Source organism: Haliaeetus albicilla, chromosome 17 (assembly GCF_947461875.1).
Source record: "Haliaeetus albicilla chromosome 17, bHalAlb1.1, whole genome shotgun sequence".
In the NCBI taxonomy this organism is placed as follows: domain Eukaryota; kingdom Metazoa; phylum Chordata; class Aves; order Accipitriformes; family Accipitridae; genus Haliaeetus; species Haliaeetus albicilla.
Genome location: NC_091499.1, coordinates 20,236,641 through 20,258,739, shown reverse-complemented (window position 1 = coordinate 20,258,739; position 22,099 = coordinate 20,236,641). Strand labels below are relative to the sequence as shown.

Genomic DNA, 22,099 nt, shown 5'->3' with positions numbered 1-22,099 from the left:
TGGCTCCAGGTGTATGCAGTTCTTCTGTCATTCTCATTTCTTGCTTCCATTTGGTTTCTAACTTGTCCTGCAAATGACATTTTGGTTGAGATGCTGAGTCTTGGAATTCATGATTTTTCTTCGGACATGTACCTGGACATGCACTCTGGACATGCATCTCTTTTACAGTCTCCTTTACAGAATCACAAAACAGCTGAGGTTGGAAGGGACCTCTAGACATGGTCTAGTCTAACCTTCCTACTCAGAGCAGCGTCAACAAAAGCAGGTTGCTTAGGGCTGTGTCTGTTGGGTCTTTGACTATCTCCAGCAATGGAGGCTCCAAAAGCTCTCTAGGCAACTTGTTCCAGTGTTTGACCACCCCCACAGTAAAAAATGTTTTTCCTTTTATTTAAAAGGAACTTCCTGTATTTTAATTTGTGTCTGTCATCTCCTGTCCCGTCACTGGATACAACAAAGAAGAGCCTGGCTCCCTTTTCTTTACTCCCCCCGATCAGGTATTTATACACATTGATCAGATCCCCCTTGAGCCTTCTCGTCTCCGAGCTGAACAGTCCCAGCTCTCTCAGCCTCTCCCTTTAGAGCAGATCCTCCAATCCCTTAATCATCATTGTGGCCCATCACTGCACTTGCTCCAATTCTTTCTTGTAATGGGGAGGCCAGGACTGAATCCAGTACTTCAGATGTATCCTTAATTTCAGATTATCTTAACACTTTACTTGAACAGCTGGGTACCTTTTCATAGGCAAATATAAATACAGTACATGGCATTCTCTTAAACATCAGTGAAGAATCATTAGTGGAAAGCGTTGCCGTGGATGAGCTAAACATAAAAAAAGAAACCCTTTGGACAGGTATTTCAAAGTGATCATATAAATCATGTGCTGGTTTACTCTTTTCATTATGCATGTATAGAAACCACAATGCCATTACAGAAAGTACAAGTGCTTTTACATCAAAGATCCGGCACGATGCAAGTGTTTGTTCCAAGAGCCGGGTGGCAAATAACTGAAGGTTTAGAGCTACACACCCAGTTAGTTCAACCCTTTCCCTCCCTAAATGAGACTGGTAGCAAAGTACCCTGCCATATACTGTGAGGTTTGTCAAAAAAGGATTGAAAAACCAAGGTCTGCCCTATGAGGACAATAACTATTAGGACAATAATTGGGAAGAGAAGTAGACAGCAGATGGCTGAAAGGAAAAGAGCAGCTAAGGAGCTAAGTTAATCCTAGAGGAGAAGGAGCCTCCTCCAGTGTCCTCTGCTATAGACTTAGACAGGTAAAGCTAAAGGAAAGATTCCTAGCAGAATATTGTCTACCAGACATAGGGATAATGAACTACCAGTTCCCCCAGCTGATATGATGACCCTTTATAATAAAGCACACCTTTTACAGAACAAAGTCCTCTTCAGGCAACAGACCCAAGATTCAGCTGCTCAGCCCACATTCTCTTAAATGAACTTGCCGAATCCCAGCATTTGCCTGGGGTTGGTTTGTTTGTAAACAGGGAAATAAGCAATACTCCATGGTCCCTTCCCAGGCCCTGCGACTCCTGGTACATAACCTTTTTGCTGCTGTCACCCAAATATTCATGTGACTGAATTTTATTGCCTTAAACATTTGTTGAATGTTTTTTTTGTGGCATTACTTTGCTTTAGCATGAAAATGTAATGCATGTGAGATATTTCCCTCTTACTACATATTCTGTGGACCCTTACTGGAAACTACTCCCTCTTCAACTTTATACGAAAAGGAGATTTTACAATCTTCTGTTTGTTCAATGTGCCAAATGTGCTTGAAGAACTCCATCACTCTGAATAAGTGCCAAACATGATAATGAACTTCTTCACCCTTCAAAGATCGCACACTCAGTGGATTCTGTAGCAACAAGTCCCTCTGAGCAATCCTCTTGCAGACTAATGATAAAAGTTTCACGAGCACAGGCATCACGTACTGATGTTGACACTTGCTAGTGACTAAAGGATAAATGACATGCAGTGCAGTTGCCTTGATATCCTGTATTCTAACCAGATTTAGCTCATCTTCCTGCCTAATTTCCTTTGTCTTGTTTGTAGTTCTTTTTCTCCTTAATTGCTGCTCTAGCCTGTCTTTATAAATTGCATTCCCGCATGTTTACTCGTCAGGGGCACACAGTCACCATGTGACAGGACGTGTGTGCTCAAAACTGACAACGTGTGTGGATCAAAGCCAGAAAGGCAAAGAAAAAGCTTCATAAACAATGCTGTAAATAACATCTGGGCTGTCCAAATATGGAAGAACGTGGTAGTTTTCCCTCTTTGTTGTTATTTTGTTTTGTCGTGGACATCTCCCTATAGACACAAACAAGTCTGAAGTCGGTAATTAGGATACAGATTATTTTAAGCTAATTCTCATCACCAAATGCATATAACAACATGCTGCAGACGGAAAAACCAGACAAGGTGAAGTGAAACTTCAGGAAATGAATGAACCGGTGTTGGAGAACAAAGCCAGAAAAAAAAGAAGCCAAGCCAATTAAGAAACACATGGAAAATTATTAAAAGAATCTCAGTTTAAACATCCTCACCTCATCTTACTACATAAGATATTGACACACAATTTTTCCAACTTATCTGAATATCAGAAATTGGAATACAAACAAAGGAGAAATGTCCAAACCCACAAAAGAGTGGCGTTCAGACAAAACCAGTCCTGGGTCTGAAAATACTCCTACTTTTGTTTTGTATTCTAAGTCAAAGTTGGACTGGATGCTACTTTGCTAGGATTCCTGGCTGCGGGTGTTGAACCTAAGTTGCTGCTGTTGCTTTGGTAAGTTGGATAAAGAGGTGGATGAGAAATTCATTTACCTATAGCCCCAAGGTTATCAGACACCAGCTTTTTTCTGGAATCAGTGGAGAGAGATGTGACATCCATGTTAAGCCCCTCCAGTGGGCAGTGGGCATGTAGTAATACTATAAAATGGGAATTATCATTCCTTTATTCATTCCATTTAAATTTTTAGCTTTTTCTATTGGGGACTTTTCTTTCTACAGGGTCCAGCTCTATAGAGCCTGCTTTTGGTTGGTACTTCATAAAGGTAATGTTGAAGACAAATAACTTTATAAATGGATAAATTGATTTGAATGCCTGGATCTATGAATTCAAGAAGGCTTTAGTCTCCATTAAGATTTTTGAGTGTCAAAACAAGCTAGATGATACTGAAATATGCTCTGATTTTCAGTATTGTCTCCTCAAAGAGGTAAATGGATGCCTCTTGGATTGTGTTAGCTATAACCTAGGGTGGTGACAAAAAAACTAGAGGCTTTTCCTGTACCTTTCCTCAGTCTTTGTGGTCTTATATAAAGGGGAAACATAATTAATCCTCTTTGTTTGTGTGTGAGTATAAGATCTCATGCATATTCAGAACAACCTACTCTTTTAGGACCTGATTAAACATACCGTTATGTCTTCCCTGAAATTTAAACAAAGTTGTTGCTGGGTTCAGATAGAGCTGACAAAATTTCATGGTTTCCAGGAGAATGAAAGTCACTCATGACTTCGGTTCATTGCACAGATGCATAAATAAATTCCAGTTGTCACACATTTCCGCCTACAGCAGGCAGTATTTTTTATGTCAAAGTCTTTTCACTGCAGGCTGGCAACAAGCTGTACATAATAGCCCCACTGAGGCTGCTAAAGGCTCTGCATAATTCTGGGGATCTGATGCCCATCCCAGCTTCAGCATAGAACAGGGACTTACAGCTACTCAAACTGATAATGAAAAGGTTAAAATTACTGTTTTCTGTTACAACTTAAGTCAAATCTCAGCGAACTCCAACAGAGGATGGTTTTAGACTGGATCTCAATGAATGCCCTCAACTTCTGTGAATCCAGTAAATGATTATGAGTCCAGCAAAGATAATCTGTGATTCTGGGAATTTCTGATGCTTTGTGTTGGTGATTTTTATGCAGTTAATGCATGTGTTTGTAAATAATTCTCCAACCATTAAAAACAGCTTGCCTCTTTTTCTGCAGGCTATCAACGCATTTGCAGGATGCCAATGTGTATACAAATATGGATCTTAAACCACATGGTCAGTCTGGTCTAGACTTCTTGAGCAGCATTTCTAACGTTGTCAAGACAAAAGTATGTGCCATTTAGACCATATTCAGGCTAATAAAGTAACACACATGTACTATTCCCCTAAATCTGCAGGCAAGCACTGTTTCAAAATTTATTTCGACCATAGTACAGATGCTGACCCTTGTAAAGAGCAGTTATATTAAAACCAGGCATAAGGGAGTAAGTGGGACATTTTAGAAACGCAAAGTCTGCATGAGGACAACCCACTGTCCTCTTCACAGATAGTTAAAATCTGTTAGAAGACTGTGTAAGATGGGTATTTGCCTGTTCATAAAATCAGATGAATACAGCTCAGCGACTCTTTCTGGAGCATTTGATGGTACTAGATGCTGAGTAGGCTGGTGAGTATTTGTATCATGTATCATTTATCTAGAAGTATCTGGATAGAGCAGGGATTTATTACCAAAATTACTCTATAATGTGGATTGTTCTGTTATACCACGTACATATAGAAATAGTGAATTTATACACCAAAGCCTGCAGCACCTCCTGAAGTTTTCCCATTGTGTTGTTAACAGTTTGCTTTCTTTCCCGTTCTGGTCAGAGTAAACCAGCTCCCAAGTCTTCAAAGAGAAGCAGAGTTAGGGAGAAATTCTGCACAGCACCTTTTAAGAAGTGCAGATGAGGACTTAAAAGCTAAGGAGGAGATGATGTTCCTATCATTTGAAGCCCCATGGTGCCTTCCCAACCATGAGCTGTTCCAGGTCCTCCTGGCACGGAATCATCCTGGCAGAGGACTGAGAGAGACCTGGGAGCAGCCAAAGCTGCGAGAGCCTCCCCCGGCCATCTGACAACGCTCAGTGCTCCCCGAGGGGCTGCTCTGCGGCCCCAAAAAGCCCACCTCTGCCAAGGGCCTCAGCCTGGCCTGCTGCAGATGCCAGAGCGAGAGCTGAAGCCCTCAGGAGGCAGAGGCAGAGGCAGCCTCAGGGCTGGCTGTCCAAGCGCAAAGGAAGCCTTTTTGGGGAGAGACTTTGGCATTACAGCTCTCCAGCATGACCCCAGCTGGTGCGGTGGACTTAGAAGAGGATGGGTAAGGGATCGGGGCAGGCAGGGAACTCAAGTGTTGGGATTTAGCATTCAGACATTGGATTTGGCCTTTTTTTTTACTCAGTTTAGTTTATCTGCCCTATGGTGTGTTCAGAGGATCTGTCACCAGGAGAGGAATTTCCGAGGAGTGTTGGAGGGAGATGGCTGGGTTTGGGTTTGGGGGGGGACCATCAGATGCAAAGAGCTCATCCCCAGGCTTTCTTCATCTCAGTGGCACAATTTTAATAGGGGGATCTTGCCTTCTTCCTCCAGCTTCTAACCAATCGTGGGGGAGCTATGATACTTCACAAGGCAGGAACAGCGATCAAACTCACCTTAAACATTAATATAAAAATAATTATTGGCATCACATAACAAGAAATGCTATAATCAGAGTAATTTTGTTTATTTTTAAACTGAGAAACAGTAACTTTCCGGTGTTGAGAGAAAAGCACTGATGAATGAAAATGATAAAATCTTTTTTTGCAAGGCTTTTATTTGTTAACAGAAGCCTGATGTTGACACATATCTTAATCAGGGCATTATTTTTGTTCATCTTCTTTCATTCTTCAGCCCAAATGACGCATCCCTGGAAATATATAATGAAGGCAAAACAGGAGGGTACTATCCCATGTTACACCTAGAATATCTATCTTATTTGGTGACTCCATGGGTGCTTCCCTACGCGGATGCTCCCCTACATGAGAAGAGGATGGCTTTCATTAAAGATTTAAATAAGAAAAACTATAAAGGCGGGGGGGGGGGGGGGGGGATTTAGTTTTCATTAACAAACCAGAAAACTTTAACAAAACATTTCCTCCCCAGAAGAGACTTTTAAAATTATGCGCCTGATAATCTTGCTGTCTGTTTCAGTTTCCCTTTTGGAGGAAAGCCAATGGGAAGCTTGTGGCAGCATAGTTATTCCCCTGAAATATTGATTTCCTTAAATCTGTTGATTTAGCTTATGAGCCTGACTATTAGACAAAAGTGTCATCAATCATTATCTGTGTGCAGCAGACCAAAATGTCTACAAAGTTCTTCAGATTTGTTCTAGTCTTTGATATCAGTGTTTTGAAGATTTATTGATCTGCCTACGCTAGAAGTGGAGAATTTCGTTGGTGTTAAGTAGCTTAGTTCCTGTTTTCTTTAAGGAAATGACCAAAAGGCTACAGTTTTGTCCCAGAGGCAGGGTACTTCAGGCAGCTGTTTATTAACTTTCCTACAAAGCATGTGCAGACAATCTCCACAAGAACAAGTGAGGAGGAGATACATTTTCTAAAGTAGTCATTTTGCTGATAACCTCCAAATAAGTTTTTCTACATATATTATCTGGTGATGCAGCAAGTAGAAAGCAGGTAGCATGGGTGAGAGTTATTTAAGCTGAGTCTTAGGTAAGTGAGAGAAGACTTTTTGTTCAGAAGTGTATGTCCCACTTGCGTTGCACCCACAAAATCCAAGTGTGCTCTCTAGTCTTGGCAGTGAGGGGCTTCCTGGACCATTTTTTTCTGAACACCTGTACAAAGCTATTTATTAGAATAAGGAGAAGAGTGTTTTCCTTAAAAAGCACATGTGCACACGCGCTCTCTCTCTCCTTACTCTAGGGTTGCTGCTGTAGACTCTTTCCCCATCCCCATCCTGCCTGGTTTCCTGCTATGTGTTTAAAGAAACAGAATATATATCCTCATAAAAATAATACCAAGTCATTGGTTCAGAAGAAAGAATGTCACTATCTGAGTTAGCAGGAATATTTTCTTCTGCATCAAGAGGCCTGACTGAGATAGACATGTCTGACTAGGGATTCAATGTTATCCAAGCAGATGTAGTTTTGACTATAGGATGTTAAAAATAAGCCGGTGATAACCGGATAACTGTGTATTTTGAAACAATTATTTCCTTGGATACAGACAGAGACAGTGTGTGTGCTTCTAACATCTGCACTTTTTCTTACTCGTGAGTGCATGAAAACAGGAAAATAGCATGAAAGACCTGAAGTGGAATTTCTGTTGTATCACAATTTTGCCAATGAACTTCCACTGGAAAGAAACTGACAGTTTTAATTGTGTTTTTTAAGCATGTAATATACAATTCATTATTGTGTCATGCATCCTATGATTGTGAGATATTCTTTATTACTCATTGTTATATCAGGCAACATTTCTCTTCTGCATACATCTGGTTTTATGTAGTTCCTAGCAATGGAAAAAAACATAGCACATGCTTTGTGGCATCTCTTCACAGTTGAGTTTCCTTTGCTTGCTTTTTAGAGGATACTTAGCATTTGCTTGGAACTTGATATTTTTGAAGCAAGTCTTTATTTACAAGTGATGACATTAAAGATGAATAACACAAAGAGAATCAGTTCAGCAATATAATTTTGAAGTCAATCAAAAAACTCATAGTAATTAATAGATACTTCATTTTAATCTCTTGCAACAGATGCATGTGCTTCTCTTGGCAGTTAACTGCTTTCAGGCACTAATTTGACACCATATGGGTGTCAGATTTCTGATCTCAACAACTGCTTAATTAATTGATGTCTTTATCTTTGAATGGGTTGTGTCGGCTCAGATCAAAAACCTAAGCATGCTATAAAATTGTAAATAGAGAGAGCTTTCCTTAGAGACTAATGCAGCATAACACCAAAAATTGGGATACGTTATGTTTATGATTGATTTCACTTGGATATCACATTGCCATAAGTGTGAGAAAGAGAGAGGAGCCAGAAACCAGAGACAGTGCTGGGAAGCACATACGTAAAGTATTGCTAACTCCCAAAATCATGAATCGCTCTCCCTAGTAAAAACAGCTAAACAAAAATAAAACCCAGAGATGGTCCTGAAAGTGGTATGCTGTAGAAACAGATGAACAGAAACTTCTGATTTTAAAATTTTCTCTAATCCATTCCAACAAATAGAGCTTAGCCTGGCATTTGGGGACACTTACATTTTAAGTACATGGTTTGACATTAGATGCTCCAAGACTGTCTCCACAGCTGTTGCAGTCCACTGCAGTTCTGCTCACCCCATCTCTAGAAGATACAGTAGAGCGGAAAAGTTGCAGACAAAAGGTTGACAAAGATGATGAGAGGTGTGGAATCAGCAAAAGAATTATAACTCTTCAGTTGGAAAAGAGATGACTAATACAGCAAATCTGCTATATTGACTGATAGAAGGAAGGTGAATAGGTGCCATAGGTGAATAGGCACCATTTATTCACTATTTCTTACCATGCAAGAGGGTACACTAATTGAAATTTTGAGGTACAGTGTTTAAAAAAAAAGAAGCAAGTAATTTTTTCACCCAAAGCATAATTAACTCACTGTCACAGGATGTTGTGGAAGCCAAGAGATATAAATGGATTCAAAATAGGAATACAGAATTTTACAAAGAATAGGTCCATTGATGAACATCAAAAACAATAGCCCAGATGCAACTTCTGGCTCAAAAATTCTCTGAACTCTTGACTGCTGGAAGTTATGTGGCCTTGCCCAAGGAAGGGTCATTTGAGTTTGCCTGTTTTCTTCTGTTCTTTGCTTAGCCAACCTCAGCTGGCTAGTGTCAGAGAAAGGCTACTGACCTAGATGGATTTAGCTGGCCTCATCACGGTCCTTCCATTTTAAAAAGAAGGAGTTAATAAAAAAGTAGAGTTTTGCAGAAGTTCCACATATCTCACCTCTGTCAGTCGTGTCCTGTTTCTGCTGTAATCACAAAAGGACAAAGAAAAACTTAAGGGTCTGGGGTGGGGAGGGGAATCTTGCTGGGAAAAAGACCCTCATTTTACATAAACTGCACGTTCACAACAAAGAAATATGAATTCCATCAGGAGAACCAAAAGAACTATGCCTTGGACCCTGATCAGGAATTATCACAAATGCTTTTGAAAATGTTGCATTTCAAAACCAATTGTTCCTTAAAAAAAAGGGAAAGCATTATCTTGTTTCTTGTAACTGTAAAAATAAAAAGATTATGTTGTTTCTTGCAGCTGTGTCAGAAAGGGAATTCCCTGTCTCTGTGAGGAACATTGAGATTTCTTCTAAGTCAGGTATGTTACTTATACCACAGTCTGAGGACCGTAAAATTTAACTTGTGCTTTCAAGTATCGTTTTAGTTCCAGTTTAAAAGGGGTTTTCTGGATTCGGAGTCTGAGTTCTTGGCTGATCTCTACCAAAAATTTCAAGCCAATACTCAGTATCACCTTCCTTCCCATCCTGCCCTGGGATGTCCATCTCCGCTCGTCTATTGTACCACCATCCTGTGGACCCACAGGCTGCACTGCAGCCATGGTTAGCTAATTGCAAATAACATCTTGAGTTAGCAGCCGCATCCTGCTGACTATAAACTTAATCTTGCTCTTTGCCAACAGCTTACTCCCACAGAGGACAGAGATCAGTGGAAGCATCCTACACTGTTTGTTTGGCTACTGCCATTTCTCCACCAGATGCAATTCACGAGCTTCCAGAAATGTCCCATTGCCGGAGGATGAGCCCTGCCTGAGGTAGGTAATCCACTGTGGTGCTCGTGTGCGACGCTGCTGAGAGGACTCACAATACTCTTGGTGTATCCTGAAGTTCAGGTTGGGAGTGACAGGGCCACAGCAGAATGGCAGGGAGATCATCAGCTCACATCCTTGGGCAGAGAGAGAAAAGGAATGGCGTCACCCTGCATCTGTAGTTTTCAGCTTCTGCTTCTCTTTTCCTGGAGGCAGGATGTGGAATCATGGAAAACAACTTTTTTAGTGAAGCTGAATAACTCAAATGTAACTTGCCTTATAAAGTATCACCAGAAGTCTGTGTGGGCCAAGGCGGTGTGTTAGGTCAACTATCCAGGCTCCTTAGTATGACCTCCCTTATGAGTAACTGCTTTAGAAAATATTGCCTTAACTTTATGCTCAATCGATCAAGTGATCTTTAGCACGTATGTAGTACAAAAAATGAAAATGAAAATTTACTTGGAGTTGCGAGAAAAAGAAAAAAGGAACATCCAAATTAAATGCCAGTTACCATCAAGTACTGAGTTACTCCAAATGATACATGACTAACATTTGGTGAAGTCTGAACTCTTCAGGTTTGTGGTTTCATCTGTATTAGCTATCAGTAATGCAAAAAAAAGCAGAAGTGTTTTCTTAAAATAAGACTTTCTTACTGACACTTGCCAGTGAGAACTGAACTCTAGCTGACAAGTCATGAATCATAATTATAGAAAGCACTAGAAATACGCTTTTCCCTTCCTCTACTCTTTCTCCTGGAAGAATGCTTCCTTTATGGTTCTCATCAAGTTAAATGGCAGTAACTGGTCAGGTGTAGACTACCAGCAGTTGTCATGCAAGCTGTGACTGGAAATCTAAAAATGCACCACCAAAACCTAATAGTGAAACTGCGGGCTCAGACAACTGATGAAGCAGAAAGGGTAGGTGTGAGTTTCTAGCGCAGGCTGCCTGCTGACATCAGTCCGCTTCCTGCTCACCTTTCTCACATGAGTAGCCCTTCTGCCATCAGCTAAATCAACTGTCTAAGCAAAACGGCTTTTGGACCTCTTGATTCTCTGCAGAGATCTCCTAAAATGAAAAAAGCTGGCTAGTTATTTCATGTACAGAGGTGTCTTCTACCACCCCTTATAGCATCTTACTGCCCTTTGTGGAAGTCAGTTCTTTCCCCTTCTTCTAGCTTTTCCCATCTCACTCTCTCTTTCATCCCTCCATCTGGTGAGTACCAGTGGAACAGTGATTTCTGGCCCCCAAATTAAGCAATGCACAATGTAGGCAACTAAATATGATACAAATACTCACAGGTGAAAAACAGAATTCAGAACAACCAAAGTAGACATATACTGCAATGACTGCACAGGAAACATTAGTACACAGCACCAGCAAACACAGATGACTGATCGCATTTGGCCTTTTGCTTGGACTTGTTCCAGATATCCAGCCACACACATTCTGCTCAGTATCTCAGTATGGGATCTTAAAAAGGTGCTGCAGAAATTGCAAAACTGGTGTCCAGTTTGATGCAATCTTGTCTAATCATTTTCCCACAGCTGTACATTGCAGTTCGTGCTTCCTGAGTCCCATGATCGCGTCTCTCCTTCCCTTCCCCTTTTATCTCCATCTTTCTCCTGCTCGCTTCCTTTTCCTATTTGACTAACTCTTCTGCATCACACCATTACCCTATCCCCCTGTTCTCCAGATGCATATTCATCAGCGGGTGTAAATCAGCATCAGTGCACTGACACCAATGGGAGCGATGTCAGCTAAAAACCTGACTGACAACAGTTGTTTGAAATGCAGAAATTCAGTCTTGCACCCCTGCCTCTCCTCGCTGTGAACGCTTTGCCTCTGCGCTGGATGTCGGTGCCTGGCACGGCCCCTCCTCGCCACCTCATCCCGGTAAATCGTGAACCATTCACAGGGCTCTCTCTGATGGCAAGAGTTAAGGCGCTGTGGCAAAAAGGACCTGACATCCAGACAAGAATAACTTTGTATTGCTGTAACGCTGCCACTAAGACATAACGACTCGGGCTGCTGTTCCGCAGTGGCAGAGCGGCTGCATCAGGGACTTTAAACGCTCACCGCTACTCAGCAAGATGCCCAGTCTTTCAGTATTTCTGCTAGTCTTCCCATAAGTTTTGTAGTCCCTAGCAGCCCTTTTACGCATGCGCATCAAACACTGATTGCAGGCTGGCGGTCTTGTCATGTTAAGAAAACAATGGCTTAGGTCCAAGCTACAGTGTTTTTCTTTCTGTGGGATGATCAAAGGGCTATAAACAAAGGCACAGAGCAGGTCTCCCAAACAAGTTTCTGCAGTGATTGCACTGAGGTTGCAGACAATGGGCAAAGTACAGTAAAGTCAGTGAAAGTGAAAAAAGACTGGGAAAATGACGTTTTCAGAGGCTCAGAGAAGCCAGTCAGCTGATGAAAATGTGATTTAGTTACATGTAACTGTCCCCCTCCGATTTCTGATTAACTCAGTGACAGGCCTCATCAAGAGAGACTGGGTTAGCTTGTTTCATTTTGACTTTTTTATCTCTTTTTACCTTATGACACTATTGTTCCAGCCCACGGCCCCAGAGACATCCCACTCGCTCCCCCCTGAACCATTGTAAGAAGAATGGTGGATCCAAGGGTGTTGGAAAAGCCTGCAGCATTGTTTTGCTGTCATGCAAACCTGGCTACATTATCATTATTATCATAGACTGACATCTTTCATTGCCTTTTCTGTTTTCCAAGACAAAAGAGCCAGCTGAGACTGGAACAAAGGAGAATACAGGGAAAAGGAGAGAATATGTCAAGCAAGAATAGTTTGGAAAGGGCCAAAAGTGGAAAAGGAAGTCTAATTCTAGCCTCATCCAGGGGAAAAAAGTTTTTTGAGAAATGTAAACAAATCAGGAAATCCTGGCACTTACTCCAGTTCCGATTTGGCGAAACACACCAGCCCTTTCCCTGTGTGTGAGCTGCTGTTTGTGAATGAAATCCAGATTAGGTTATTCATTGAGCCCTGCCAGTCTCACAGTTTCCAGGTTTCCTCTTGCCTATGGCATAGCTTAAACCTTAAAATAATAATAATAAAAAAAACATATGCATGTTATTAACTCTCCATATTCAAATGGAAATACAATGCTATCATAAATCTCTTTTTTTTTTTTTCTAATGTAAATTCCTTTCTCCAGCATGAAGCTGCAGGAAAGCCATTGTATCTGTGCAATCTAAACTTGAAAGGGAATTTTTGTTAAACTAGTTATGATAGGGGAAACATGTTTTTCACTGAGTTGAAAGATTAAAGTTGGCCATAAAAAGGGGTGGAGGGGCTGGGGGAGGATTATTGGTTGCTCAACTAATGATTAGATACAGGACTTCAAGGACAAATTAAGGAGCACAAAAAGAAAGATTTCTGAAGATAAGTGAAACCAGTTCCAATAATATCAAATAAAAGATGCCTTGTTTATCACGGATTTTAATCTCCCCCAGTTCTATTCTACCCCTATTAGTCTAATTAGACAAAGAGAGTGTAAACCCCAAAAGAGACAACCAATCTTTTGTAGACCTTGAAGTCTGCCCAGCGTATCTGTCTTCCAACTCGCCCTTCTTTTGCCTGTCTCTTACTGCGGGTAATTTCCCTCTCTCTTGTGATTCCAGCTTAAACGGCTTCTTTGTAACATTTTTTCTCCCCTTGATTTTATTTTTTATTCCTTACAGAAATATGACACCGGTTGCCAAAATTCCCTTTTTCCCGATTCAGAACGGTTTCTGGCTCATTAACGCTGTCTGCTTAGGGCAGGGAGGGGGAGCAGGAAGAGGAGAGGGGATTGAATACGGCTGCTTTTACCTCAGGCAGGGTTTGTCTGTGCTGCAGTACGGGGACTGCTGGGGGCTAAACCAAAGGATACGTCAGAAGCCATAAAAATCAAGTACCTGGGAGAGGTGGAATTCATCGTGTAGCTCTAAATGGCCAAACCAAAGAAGTGTACCTTGTCCATGGAGAAACAAGAGAAAGAGTTTCATAAATGCCAAGTGGTAGCAATGACGAGCTCTCATTAAAAGTCTGTCTGCACAGTGAATTGCAAGGAGTCAAGGCAAAAATCCCAATCTAGCCCAACTGATTTGGGCCTTATGGGTGGCTTTGGCTAAGCACTGAGAAAGCCAGGAGTAATTTCAGCCCTGCTCCGAGGTGGGCACGCATGGAAAGGCGCAATTGAGATGTTGCCTCTGTGCCTTGCACGCTCTCAGTCAAATCCTCGTGAAATTAAAACATTGAAAGAGCTGCTTGAATTGCTGAAGAGCTGGAGCTGTTCTTGTTTCCAGCAGGAGCCTTGCTTGCATATTTGTTTCTCTCTGTGTGTGCACCTGTGTGTGCGCTCATGTGTGAGCACGTGCACTGTTCGAGAGAGAAAAGACAAGGTAGTATTTGCACAATCATCTTTCCTACATAAAAATGGTTGCATCTTCTACCTGGAGATAATCAATGGCTGTGAGCCATCCTGAGCTAAAATCACCATGAAAGCAAGGTGTCTTCATTTTACTGTGATACTATCATAGCATCATGAGCCTCTTTTCCTTGTGGAAGATGAACCTTACTGTGATTTACGTGGTGGTAAAACTAAAGTGACGCTGTTTGGTTTTTGTTTCTTTTTTTCAGGTAGATGTATTTTTTAGTGGTAGGAGCTAGAGCTCTGTTTTTAAAAGTGACACGGCCAAAATACAGTTCTGCAAAGTTTCTCAAATTTTACTTTTCTAGCAGTTTTTTTCAAATACTTATATTTTCTTAGCATAAATATTTCTGTGGCCAGAAACTGGAAAATGTTGATACCCATCCAGATTTCCCTAAATTTAAAAAAAAAGAAATGTATAAAGCAGTTGGTGTTTTTATGTTCTCCATTGATTTAAAACCTGTTCCATTTCTTCGTTTAAAGACTGATTACAGTCCACAGCACAGCACGAATGGGGGTTACAGCTGCTGCATCAGACACAGTTCTCCAGCCTGTGAAAAGTCAGTCCTGTCCATATGGCTTGTCACCCACCCGGACCCACACAGACTGCAAGCGAACGCCTGCTCTTCTTCCCTCTCTGAAGGGCACTGCTTTTGGGGAAACAGAGGCGGGAAGGGGCAGGTGAAGGTGGGCTGAGGCCAGGGAAAGCTCGTTACACACCACCATGCTGGAGCCTGGAGTTCCCAGCTGAGCTCCTGCCTCCCAGCCCTGCAAGCCACTGGGACTGTCCAGCAGAGAAAGGAGAGCTTATTTAGGGCTATCATTTGGGGGACCTTTCTTGTAGGATTACTACCACCTTTCAGTACAGGTAGGATCCTGACTCCTTTCACATCAGTAGAGGGCTTTCCATTGCCTGCAGAGGCAGTAGCAGTGAGTCAACTATCCTGCACACGGCACTGTAACTGCATTTCTGCATCTAAAAGAGACATCTGTAGGACCTGTAAAAATAGATATAAAATATATATTAATTCTTTGGTTTAACTTTACTGCTGTCAGGGCTATAAAAACGATCAACTTTTTTTCATGCCGGGGCAGGGTTAATGATGAATAAAATAATCCGGAGAGAAATGAAGTTACAGACCTATCTCTGACTGCCTTCTGTTGGTCTGGAAAAAAAAAAAAATCCAGCACATATGCGTGAGCACTCAGAGGAGTGCTTGCAAAAGCTGTAGATGGTACATCTCTGTTACCCTGTCAAGGGAAAACTGCAGCAGCGCTATTAATTTTAGGTTGTTTCTGTAGCCTGCATAGTGCTGTATTCTCCAGTGCGGAAAAGAAGGGAAACAGGTGCTCCATCTCCTCAGCATCTGGTTTGGATGACCACAATACTCCAACACCTGCAATTTGCAGCCCTGCCAAGCCTTGCCTGCTATTGTATTAGGCAGGACTGGCTGCCTATAGCAATAAAAGACATTGTTTATCAGTTGTACCAGAGGAACATGGGTTGTGAGGAGGGGACAGAACAAACAAACCTGAAAAAAAAATCTAATAGGAAAGAAAAATCTGTTCTGTAGCTTGAATGCTTTTGACCATGAAAGGCCTTTTTTTTTTTCAGAGACTGGAAAGGGGAGACCAGCCTTGTGGCAGGTTTTCCTCTCTGAACAGACTGGTGGCACTTGTGTTAAGAGTGTGATAGTTTTTTTAGTATCAGGTATCAGGGTTTAGGGCCTTAAGAGGAACTGTCGTTTCACACTTTAATACAGAATTGCTTTTACAGACTGTGCCGAGTTTTATCTCTGCAGCTCTGACTCTAAACACGATGATTCACATCTTACTAAGAATGGATTTAGGGCTATTTAGGATTAAAACTGAAACTTTGCCCAGAACCTTAGATACTGCAGTTTATTCTATTTTAGGTTTCCTCTTCAGGGCTGGCAGAGCCATCTCCCTGAACGTGAAACAACCGATACACTCAGAAAACCAAGTCAGGGCAACACATTTTAGAAGATGCCGTAATGGGAGCTGTCCTGGTGAAGTCGGTGGTATCGCTCACGTCCTGAAAACCGCGCACGGATTTTAGGACCTTTTCAAGAGGAGAAGTGATTCGGTACCAAACCAAAGGACCGGCAGACGGTCTACCTAGACCCTGTTCTGGGAACCCCTAATGGTCTTACTTTCCGCCCGCCTCAAAGCTGCTTGATTCAGGGGCGTTCTCCCCTTCCTCACCTGCAAAACCGGGATGGCGGCGGTTAGCCAGCTCCTGGGTTTGCTCGTCGAGCCTCCCACCGCCTCACAGGAAAGCCCCTCCGGCAGCGGCAGGCCCTTCTCCCAGGGCAGGAGGAGCAGCACCAGCCAGCCGCTCGCTCTCCGCCGGGGGAGGCCGGGGCGGGCGAGCGCGGCCCCGGCGCCGGGGCGCGCCCTTCCCGGCACGGCGCTGCCGGGCCGGGGGGCCGGGGCCGGGGGCCGGGGCCGGGGGGCCGGGGCCGGGGCCGGGGGGCCGGGGCCGGGGCCGGGGCCGGGCTCGTCCCTTTGCCGTCAGCCCCAACTAGCGACAGAGCGGCGGAACTGCAGCAGAAGCGGCGAAGGCCAGCACCGCTATCTTGGGGAGAAGTGGGTTGTGGGGAGGAAGAAGCTTGCCTCGCCCCCCCCCCCCCGAGCTGGGGCTGTTGATTGCACTGGCCTTAAAACAGCTGTGACGCTGGACTTGGGTGCCACGGAAGAGGCGTACCCTGTCTCTCAGCTTTCTGGAAAAGGTTTCGGGATGGGGGCGGGAGGTGTGTGGGGGGGTCCGTGCTTCGCAAGGCCGGGTTTGCTGAGAAAAAGCTCTCCTGCGGCGGGCATGAGGAGCGCTTCGCTGGCAGGAAATTCTTTGGTGGAGTGGTGGAGATGACGATATAAACAGGTAAAGAAAGTCTGACAGCGCTTATGCAAAACGTAGAGCCATTAAGTACTCAGCTCGAGAACATAAAGGGACACCTGCAAGACAACATATGGAGCGCTGGCTTTTGTTAGATAACAGCTTTTTTCCTTTTGTCTGCTGTGATCCATCTAACTTCCCGGGTTGATACATCTCACACATAAATGCCAGTGTGTAAGATCCACGGCTACCCGTTCAGATGAATGATGGCGTAAGGCGTAAGGCTGAAATAGGCTAAAACATAGAGTGGAAAAATGAGAATAGATGGGGAACTATCGTTACGCTCGTCACAGGGTTGATATATAGCATGTACATGCATCCGCTGCTGCCATCTGCGGACACGGTTAAAGAGAGAAACTCATGCTCGGAGAACTTTGGTGTTGCTACACTAGTGAAATTACACGAGAAGGAAAGTACTTCCAGTTCCTTGGGACTTTTTTTTTGCTGCCTAAGCAGATGCATCTTCTCAGATTGACTCTGTTTTTACAGTAACCACTATGACTAATTGGATATTTGGATAAAGAATGGGAAATCTTATTTCCAGCATATGAAGTGTGGTGATTAGCCATCGCTGAATTCAGTCCCAATCCTGGATTAAGTTATGCTCTTGTTGGCCCCTGTGTACAAATTATGAAATTCAAGGCTAAAAACGTAGCCATATATTATACATGGAGAGAGAGCGAGAGAGAGAAAGAAAGACATGAGAAAATGTACATTTAAATGGTAGGAGCTCACATTTTAAGCTCAGCAGTTTGCAGAATGCTCCTGATAATAAAGCTGTGATTGGAGGCTGGTAAATCTGCAGCATCATTTTTCAAATTGGTTAAATGATGCAGTTGCGCTCAAAAAAGTTGTTAAACCAAGTTCACATCCCTAGGGATTGAGCACACTGACTATCGCTTGTGCAGCCAGGAAAATCCAGTTCTTAGCAATGACCACTTATTCCTGGTAATGATTAAATAGGTTCCACAAGATCATTTGAAAAGTGGTTTGTTTAAATACCATTTATTTGAAGGCCATTAAGTCTCTGGAGTTCAAGGGTAGCAAGGGAGATAATGTCAAGGCAATGATACCACATCTCTATTTTATGACACCAACTGCGCCATAGATCATAGTTTGTACGTGATTTAGGTGTGGAGAAAAGCTATTTTGTTAATCCGTCTTATCCTTCACCTTCTGTCAAGACAGTTCATATTAAGAAGGGAGGTTGGGAGGATAGGAAAGTTAGGACTGTAGCCATAAGCAGCCTCTTTGTCCAAAGCTACAGTCGCTGCACTGCAAGATCTTTTCTGCAGAGTGAACTTTCTTGTCACAGTGCCATTATGTCACACACCCTTGATTCACCATCTCTGAAAAAAAACAATCTTGTGTATTTGCTTAAAATCAATCAGCTGCTGTCTGGCGATATTTGGATGCTGTTTCAAGGCTCACTCCAGAGATGCCGTTCTCAGAGGTACCACAACTTGTCTAGTAAAAAGCAGAACGGGTGGAAGCCTGGCTTCACAGAATTGGGTGGCAGAGCTCCAGTTGTATGAATTGAGGCCAGGATCTTTTTCCCATGATGTTCCCATAAAGTGAATTTAAAAAAAAAATGTGAAAGTAGGACATAGCAGAGCTCTCTGTGATCATAAATTTGCACCATATCCTGCCATTCATACACAGGCACCAGTGCCTTTGAAATCACTGAGTCAATGGGAGACTTGCCTGACAAAGAATTACAGGATTACATCCTCAAATTGTTGAAGTTTCATGTGCGTAACTGAACAGAATTTCCTTTGAAATGAAGACAAAAACCCTTGTAAGGTTAAAAAGTGAATCTGAATTTTGTATTTTTCTGAGTCTGTAGTTCTTGCCTTGGGTCTCATTTTCGGAAACACAGACTTGGATGTGACCCAAAACTTTTTCAGCACCTCATCATTATTAACTCAGCGTTTCTGTGTGAATGTAAATTTTCCAGTCCTCGCTGACTAGACAGGCAGACAAAGCTAAATCAGTCAGGGCATGCTTGACACATCTACTACAGCAAAGGAAGAAGAGTGGAGGAGCTTTAAAACTGGGCATGAAAACACGAAGTAGTTAAATAAATGCATTCACCCTACCAGGGCAGCATCAGAGAATTGATTAAAATGATGCCTGATAAGAAGTCTATAGGAAGCAGCAGTGAAAATAAGACATTTAAAAGCAGTGGGATTTACTATAAAACAGCATTTGAGTTTACCAGAAGCCATGTGAACTAAAACAGCTGCTATGTATGAGAATGATACTCATCTAAATAGATGGTTTACCATGGGTTTCCTTAGCTTGCCAGGATTTTACTGTGTTTATAGTTTCTTTGTGGTGGCCATATCATTTCTGACCAGAGCATCATACAGAGTAAACTTTAATCCACAAAAGAAATGTTCACCACCAGCTACCTATTTCTGACACACTGACTCAGGCAGGCATAAATCAGCATCTGTTTCTTTTTCACCTTCACGTCTTGCCCAGATCTTGAGCTTGGTGTACCGAGGCACAAAGAGGTCTGGCAACTCAGGCAATTGCACAGCGAGTCAGTAGTTTAGGTGGGATTATGGCCTGAAACTCTCCCAGTTCCCACTGGTTTGCTGCATCTGCCAGGCTTTACAGCCTGCTCTTGGGACAAGGTGTATGGAACTCAGCGGGGAGTGGGAGCAGCAGCTAGTGAAAAACCCCACGGCTCCCTTTCAACGCTTACTCTCCTTTTTGCAACTCTTGCCATTTAGATTTCCATTCGCTTAAAGGTGCCTTTATCTGAGAAGAAAGCAATGCCTTACGTGTCCGTAAGGAGAGGTCCTCTGGGCTTGTTATGTTCCAGCTCTGGCAAGGACGTGCTTTCTATCAGGGAAACAACCTCTGCCCCAGCCCAATCCTCGTACCTAGCGGGTAGCCACAGGCTGGCCCATGAATACGTGTGAACACACGCTGCCTGGATTCCTCCAGTGAACTTTGTTCAGGGACTACTGTTTAACTCTTCCAGGCATGTTTTTTATGCCGCAGGCTCATCACCAGCTGCCAGAAGGCAGCAGCCCTGCTGCTGGAGGAAGCCACTGAGCTCCCTTCCTGCCCCAGACCATCGTTCATGCTCTGGGCCTGCCCCCTTCCTTCTGTCGGCGTGAGCATTTGCGGGGGACCTAGTTCAGGGAGCTGGAGCACGCCATAGTTGATCTGGCCCACTCAAGAGCTTTTTTAATTCATTTTTTCCAGACAACTCAGCTCTCTGCTCTGGTCCCACAAAAGCCTCCAGGGAGCAGGGAGTATGGGGTGGGAAGGACTGATTGGGGCATATGCACAACCAATCTAAACCAAATTTGTTAGCTGTAGAGAGGTCTCAAAGGGTGTGGAGGAGAGATTAAAGAAAAGCGAGCCTATTTGTGCCAGTTCCAAAAAATCGATGTGGCATGAGTTCACCTCTTAAGAAGCTTCAGAGAATTCACGTGGGAGACGGCAATGGTGAATGAATGCTCTTCTTGCATGTAAAGCTTGAAGCAAAACTCACACCTTATTAGACATCAGAGAACCCAACCACAAGACACAATTCCTCGCAGACCAGGCTCCATTGGCTCTGCTGTTCACAGACCTACTCATTTCTTTCTACTCTTTGATAAGATCTGGTGGTTCACTGCAGTCTAACCTCTATGCAGCGGATGAGTGAAAAGGAACCAGGTGATCGGAATCTTTTCTGCTCTTGCGTAATGAAGCGCAGTAATTCCTGCAGAGATGTCCGGACTGGTAACCCTACCTGTCAGACTGCCACACCAGCAGTTTAGGAAACATCCTGATAGCACCTCCCACCTTTGTTTTCATCTATTTCTAACCTGTCTGTGTCAGATTTGCGGTGCTGGTTCCCTTGCTTCATTTTGAAAACAAAATGAGCTCTTTATGAGAGGTAATTTCATGAAAGAAATAAACCAGATTGATCATAGTGATCCATAGTATGAAAATGCAGGGTTGCCCTGGGGTCTGGTGTTTGGTCAGGTCTAATAAAAATGACTCTGTTTTTTCACCAGCTCCTGTGGGACACAATTCCATAGGGAATTGTGGATCTTACTGTAAAGAGATTTTCCTGCTTCCCTTTTTTTTGACATACATATCTGCACTACCTAAAGTTCTCAATTATTAGAAATGGTCTTCCTTTTAAATATACATCTAACACCTCTGATCTAAATCTTCTCTCATAAATTAATCCTTTCAGACCCCACATCATTTTTCATGTACTTTAATCCCACTGCAGTATGTATTTTTAGTTAGCAGAGAAAGGAGCTATTTCAATGACATCTGTCTGTGCCCTACAGCCAAAAATTGTGTTGGTCCTTTCTTGTGACCCTACTCTTGCAAAGTCATGTTAAACATTTTGTCCATAAGAGCTGGCCAAAAATGGTAGTAATGCTTCATGGTAATTTGGGGGAAGACATAGTGACTCATTTCTGAGCTTTTGATCATCCCAGATAGAATTTTGGAAAATACTTGGTTTAGGATTTTCTTCCTGTCATCTCTGCTCCTTTACATCTCATGCTTTTTTACAGAGAACTGAAAAAGAAGAAAACCTAGAAAGGGAAGAAAACTTGTTGAATTACTTATTTGTAGTGTTGTTGCCCTTTCCTACCTCAGAGGGACTCAGTCCAGAAGCTATACTAGAGTCTTCTTTTTCCCCGCAGATGTAGTTACTAAACCAAATCAATTTTAACTCTACAGCCTCTTTAAAACTAATTTATTATTCTCTATGCTCACTAAGAAAACCTTTCACAAGTCCAGACTATTTTTCTCCCCAGTTACTACAGTCCTCTCCTCTGGGATCTTCCTGACATTCACCTTGGCCTGTTTCCCCAAAATGCATCCACAGGTCACATCAAATGCAGAATTGAAAAGCTAATTTTTAAGTATGAAAAGTTTTGTTAATACTACCTGGAAATGACTGGTTCCTGTTCATATTGGCAAGATAGATGACAGACATGTTATCAGGGTGCTAGACAGCTGATGGAGAAGTAGGCAAAACTGATGCTGGCCTGCCTCGTGAAACAGCCTAAAGCTGACACTGCCTTGAGATCTTCTTTAGTTAGTGAGAGATTTGCACTGGTTCCATTAAGCCTCAACTATACAACTG

General features: G+C 42.8%; 1 long non-coding RNA gene across 1 annotated transcript; it reads left to right on the top strand.

Moving 5' to 3' along the window:
- Positions 1–9,145: 9,145 nt before the first annotated feature.
- Positions 9,146–21,834, top strand: LOC138689619 (uncharacterized). The gene is made up of 3 exons (XR_011328540.1): positions 9,146–9,186; positions 9,508–9,639; positions 21,768–21,834. It is a non-coding gene; the product is annotated as an uncharacterized lncRNA (long non-coding RNA).
- The last annotated feature ends 265 nt before the right edge of the window (positions 21,835–22,099 follow it).